The sequence below is a fragment of the Medicago truncatula genome, unplaced genomic scaffold (assembly GCF_003473485.1).
Source record: "Medicago truncatula cultivar Jemalong A17 unplaced genomic scaffold, MtrunA17r5.0-ANR MtrunA17Chr0c02, whole genome shotgun sequence".
Lineage (NCBI taxonomy): Eukaryota > Viridiplantae > Streptophyta > Magnoliopsida > Fabales > Fabaceae > Medicago > Medicago truncatula.
The window spans coordinates 83,765-89,619 of record NW_024340361.1 but is presented as its reverse complement, the minus strand read 5'-3'; the positions used below and the strand labels follow the sequence as shown (position 1 = coordinate 89,619).

The following is a 5,855-nucleotide window of genomic DNA, read 5'->3' as shown; positions in this document are numbered from 1 at the left end:
TCAGAGGTTTCTGAATGTGGGGAAGGTGCACCTTTCCCTTCGTGCAACATAGCAAAAATTCAACATTACCTTCACTTCTGCTTCATTCAACACGTTCACCAAACACCATCTTTGCACCACACCAACGACAACACATAATAGGGTCTCCAGCATCAAGCAATATCGTATAACTGTGAAAATTCGATGTCACTAATCGCTTCTGTCTTTTTTAAACAAAAGTAAAATCATATGAAAATAATAACTATATCTAAAATAATAGCATTTGAAAATCATACATTCACACTACGCCATTTCGTATAGGAGTGATTTTGTGTTGATGGTAGATCCACCTGATGTAATAAAAATGCATATGATAAGAAATTAGTTTGTAAGTAGGGAAAATCTCTAACATTTAGAGTTCAAATTTCCAACCAAGCAACATATAACCTTAATTAGTCCTTGTGTTGATACATTAATTTTACTATGATATACCTTGAGTGAGTAAAATGTATGTTATATGTAGCGCTGTCACTGCTTCCAACAATGACCTCATAATTCATATTTGTATTTGTTTTTTTTATGCACAAACAAATTGTATATTTATAAGAATCGATACAAAATATTTTTCAATATATTTGATATAGTTATGTCGGATGGTAAACATGTTATATATATTTTTCCTTGAATAAGGTATACATTTTATTATTGTCACTAAGTATTTATATATAATACGTAAACGTACTTATTCAAAACAAATAATAAAAATGAGCCAATAATAATAAAAAAAAATGCATCGAACGTATATATCGTTCCGTAGCAGAGTTATTGCACGACGTTGTTGGATGAGTTTTGGTTTTATTTATTTTACAACGAAAAGACAATGGGTCCTCAACATCGATGTCTCTATCACGTTTAGGTGTGCAGGTTAAGATACTTTTAGGATCCTTTGAAGTATATCTCTCAAAACGTGCTTCCGTCGTGGTCAAATCTAAACATAAAGAATATAAAATGTTAATTATTAATAACAACTAACAATGTAAATTAGAACCACCAAGATTATGTTGAAATAATTATAAAGGGTTTTTTCTATTATGTACAAATTTGCACATGTTAAGAAATTTAAAATGTTAATTTTGTCTTAGAACTTTTGTATTCTATGTTAAATATATAGCTTTTTAATAAATAATTGATGTTTTTCAATAAAAAAAATTACTACTTTTTTAGTTGATTTAACATGTGCAATATTGCACATGTTAAAGAAACTCAATTACAAATTATTGTTTAAATACAAAGGCTCAACCATCACATAAATTGAATTAACTAGAAAATTGATTTTGGTTTTGATAGATAGAAAAGTGTATAATTCATGCCCATCCAAATTTACAATCATATAGTTCCAACTAAATTTTTTTTTAGAACTTCCAATAAAGTTAGTGACGCAGAATACTACCATTTAAGAATGAGATTATAGTATCAACCAAATTGTAAGGATCGATATTCGGTTGAAGAGGAATCACGAGGAATGTAACACCCTATTTTATTATTTATTTATTTTATTGAGTTTAGATGTCTTTTTTATAATTTAATCGATTTATTTTGATGAGTGATATTTTGTTATGTTATATGTTGGTATATATTAGAAAAATATATTATGTTATTTGGTGTTGAAATATTATTTTATTTGGTGTGCAAATATATATGTTATGTGATGTAGAAATATATTTGTTATTTGGTCTAGAAATATATATGTTATCTGGTGTAGAAATAAATTTGTTATTTGGTGAAGAAATATATATATGTTATAGAAATATATTTGTTATAGAGATATATTTGTTATTTGTTATAGAAATGTTATATTAGAATAGAATAGAATATTGAGACTTGGAGGGCAGATTTGGAAATAAGAGAAAATAAGTAGGTTAAAGATTTATATAAAAGGGGAGAGTTAGAATTAGAAAATAAGGATTACGTAAAACCTGTTTTTGGAGAAAAAGGGAGAAAACCAAGAGAAGAGAAGAGTCGGAGGAGAGAAAGCGGTAGAGTCATTCATCGATCAATCTAAGGTAAGGGTGGGACTAGCTTTCTCTAATTCTAAGTTGTATGATTCAGAAACTGGATTTAACAGATGGTAGCTTGTAGTTTTGGAAATTTGGGAATTATGTTTAGAAGTTGTAATTGGTTGTTTTAATTGTAGAATTGATTGTTTAAATTAAGATGTTAATGAAGTTAGGGTTTTGAATTGCAATTTCATTGTTGAAAGAGTAGGTAATCTGATGAATTAAGGTAATAATTGGTGTTCAGGTTGTAGAATAATCATAGTTTAAGTTTTCTATCAAATTTGGGATTTGGGTATATGAAATTTGGTTTTTTTGGGTGAAAAATGTGCAGAAATCGTAACAATAGGGGAAAAACTCGCTAGAAGTTCGCTATTGGCAAAACCCTCTGTAAACAAGAAAGTTGTAGATAAGAAAGTTGGCCTTTAGTGTAAACAAGAAAGTTGTAGATAATTGTGTTAGGTTTCTAGGTCTCAGTGAAATTTTATGAAAATTCAGCACAACCGTTTCTAAGTTAATCCAAAACTTATGGAATAATTCCAAACCTCAAAACTAGAAGTACTATGAGTTCAATTAAGGGTTTTAAGAGCATTTAACCTATGTTGTGAGTTTATCTTGGGATAGGAATGTAAGTTGTTATTAAGTTACAGAGAGCCTGAATCAAATGATTAATGATTGTTGGTTAGTTTAAGATATTTATATAATGTGTTGAAAATGTATGATATAGAAATTATTATTGTTTATATCATTCAAGTTGTTATTATTGATGTTGCTATGTTGCAAGATGTTTATGTTGTTGTTTCTGCTGTTATTGATTATTAAATCATTAAGTTGCATATGTTGGTCAAAGTTGTCAAGTTGTAAGATGTTGTTCCAAAGTATTGGAGTCATATAAATTGTTGATGTTGTCCAAGTTGTAAGTTGTTGAGTCCGTGCATACTCATTTGAAGTTGAGGATTTGATGCTCTGTGAGCTTTTACTCTTACGTTGAGGGCTTGATGCTCTGTGAGCTTTTGTTCTTATGTTGAGGGCTGGATGCCCTGTGAGTGTATTTATACTCTTTATGTTGAGGGCTTGATGCCTTGATTGGTACCACATGCATGATTAAGAAGTTATAGTTGCATTATCGAGTCGAAGTCGCTGATGTGGCATTGTCGTTGTCGTTAAGTTGTCATTTATCTATGAGTTGTTAACGCAAAACTATGTGAAGTATTAATATTTATTAATCATTGTTGTTTATGTTGTTATATGATGATGTCTATGATGTGATGATTATGTTGTTATATGATGTTGTTTATTATTGATTGATTATTGTATGAATGTATATGATGTTGATGATGATCAGAAGTTGATTGATTATTTAATGAAGTACTATATGAAGTATTATTATTATTAATTGACTATTTTTTATTGATTGATGATGTCTAATGCGCTAACGCATGTATACTTTACCTTTTTTTTCGCATAAAATAAATTAATATATAGTTTGCCTTTCTCAAATATTGGTGCCCTTTTTTGTTTGAGTGTTGTGATAGAATATGTATACAATATATTTACCCTTCTTTATATAATTTAATTTCATCATAAATATATATGTATGTGGATGACATGAAAGCATTCCCACTTATATTGTCATGATAAGTAACACATTAAAACAAATATAATATAACCACATATCAATATAAACACATTAAAACATAGATGAAATGAAAACTATATTTGAAATCATATTCAACATCATAAAATCAGAAGCATTAATAATAATATTGTACTTTTATCATCAATAATATTTCATTTGTCGTCATTGGTAGAATTTGATGGAAGGCCAAACATAAAAGTAGAATCAGAAGCATATCTCATTTCCCTACATTTCATTTGATACAGATGACTTTTATTAGTCGTTAACCGAAAAGAATATATTGTACATGAAAAAGGCTATAAAATATCATTTAAAATTTAAATAGTTGATTACCTTTTAAGAATTGCAGCAAATTCTTCGTACACCCCTTTATCGATAATTTTTTGTCGTTCGAAAAACTACAAATTAATTGCAAAATGTTATCTGAAAATATAATTTATGGAACACCATATATATAAGAGTAATATATAAAGCTTATAAAAAAAAAAAAAAAAAAAAACCTGATCAATAGAGTTATCTTGCTTTAACTGTGATTTTGTAGGTTGATAGCTCTCTGTAGTTATTGGATTGTGCAAATTACTAATATAAATAAATTATTGTTTTGTCTCAAAGATGAATTAGTGATAAATAATATATTTGGTAGATAATATTTTTATAAATGAATGCATTAAATACCTATATTTTCTTTGAGCCAAAATTTCTCTTTTGACAATATTCCACATGTGTTTTATCTGTTATTATTGTTGAACCCCAACCAAGAGAGTACACCTTTAGACGATGAATCTGTCATTAAAAATTTTTAGTATTAATGAAATAATGATGAGGTTGTCATAAGAAGACATGGTTTTTGACACCAAGGCAAATACCTTGTCATCAATGTTGCACATAGAAGAAAGTGGCTCCTCATCCTTCCAAATGTTTCATTTTTTCTGAAACTCTCCCTCCTGAATTTTGTGAAAGGTTTGAAACATGTTATTTTCTATGATTAAGTGTTGAAAATAACATGTTAATTTAAGATTTAAGTGTAACATACCTTTTTTTTTTAAAGTACATATCAAGATGCTTTTTTTTCAACTGCTTACATAGATGGAAGATATCATTGTGTTTTAAGTTTTCTGCATAATAAAATAAAATAAGATAATATTATATATTGTTTTTAATGAACATGATTTAATGATTATAGTTAATTTGTATTTATGATGACGTACTTGTTTATGTAAGATGTTAAATGTAATTAGTAATAAATACCTCTGTTTATGAGAACAAAATTTCCTTGTAAACCACATTTTTTGTGTACTCTCCGTCCTCCCCTTCCAGTTTTCCATCCTTAATTAACACTCTTGTTGTGGCTCGAGAAACACCTCTAGATAAAGCAACATACAACTGACCATGACTGAAAACATGTCGTGGAAGATAGATTCCAACTTTCGGAATTGTTTGCCCTTGTGATTTGTTTATAGTGATTGCAAAACTTAGTTTGACATGAAATTGTTTTCTACTTAGCACAAAAGGAAGTCATGCACCTTCAGTGGTTTTAAGCTTAATCCTGGGCAAGAAAGCTCTATTTCCAGCGTTGCTTCTTGTTAGTATTTCTACATCCAATAAACTTCGGAATAAACCACGACATAGAAGTCTTGTCCCGTTACAAAGTCCATATTTGGCGTCTATGTTTCGCAACAACATCAATGGAGCTCCCTTTTTTAGCTTTAAAATATGTGGTGGTAAACTTCCAGTTGCAATTGTGTTTAAGTATTCCTGTTGATATAAGTTATGCGTGTCACCCTCAACCTCGTCAAATGACATTAGATTATGTTCTTCTCCAAGGAACTGGTCAATAATTGTGTCATTCAACATTTGCACATCACGATTCTTTGGAGTGAGTATGGCTCTTTCTACCATATAAGATGCATCCCAAACATGGTTTTCTAAATGAGGAAATGTATGTTGTATGAGATTATGTATTGAACTTTCTCCCTCTCATTGTATTCCGATTTCGTTGGGTACCCTAACCATATCATCTGATTTGGTAGGTTCGTTGCCATCTCCAATTCGCATAAGAAAATATGCAAATTCATGATCATGCATTGATCGCATATTTTGGCACAGATGTAGGACCTTTGTAATGGCCCATAAATTAGACCGAACGATGCATGCATTCATCATTTGCGATTTGTTTGCCTTTG

At 29.5% G+C, this 5,855-nt stretch overlaps 1 long non-coding RNA gene across 3 annotated transcripts; it reads right to left on the bottom strand.

Annotated features, from left to right (window-relative positions):
- Positions 1-3,658: 3,658 nt before the first annotated feature.
- LOC25480470 (uncharacterized) lies at positions 3,659-4,774 on the bottom strand. Of its 3 annotated transcripts, XR_003008447.2 has the most exons (6): positions 4,706-4,774; positions 4,539-4,616; positions 4,348-4,455; positions 4,173-4,251; positions 4,006-4,070; positions 3,659-3,897 (listed from the first exon to the last, which is right to left on the bottom strand). It is a non-coding gene; the product is annotated as an uncharacterized lncRNA (long non-coding RNA). The 3 variants fall into 3 exon arrangements; XR_005643806.1 differs by lacking the exon at positions 4,706-4,774 and having other exon boundaries at positions 4,539-4,662; XR_003008448.2 differs by lacking the exon at positions 4,706-4,774 and having other exon boundaries at positions 4,173-4,225; positions 4,539-4,662.
- Between the last annotated feature and the right edge of the window lie 1,081 nt (positions 4,775-5,855).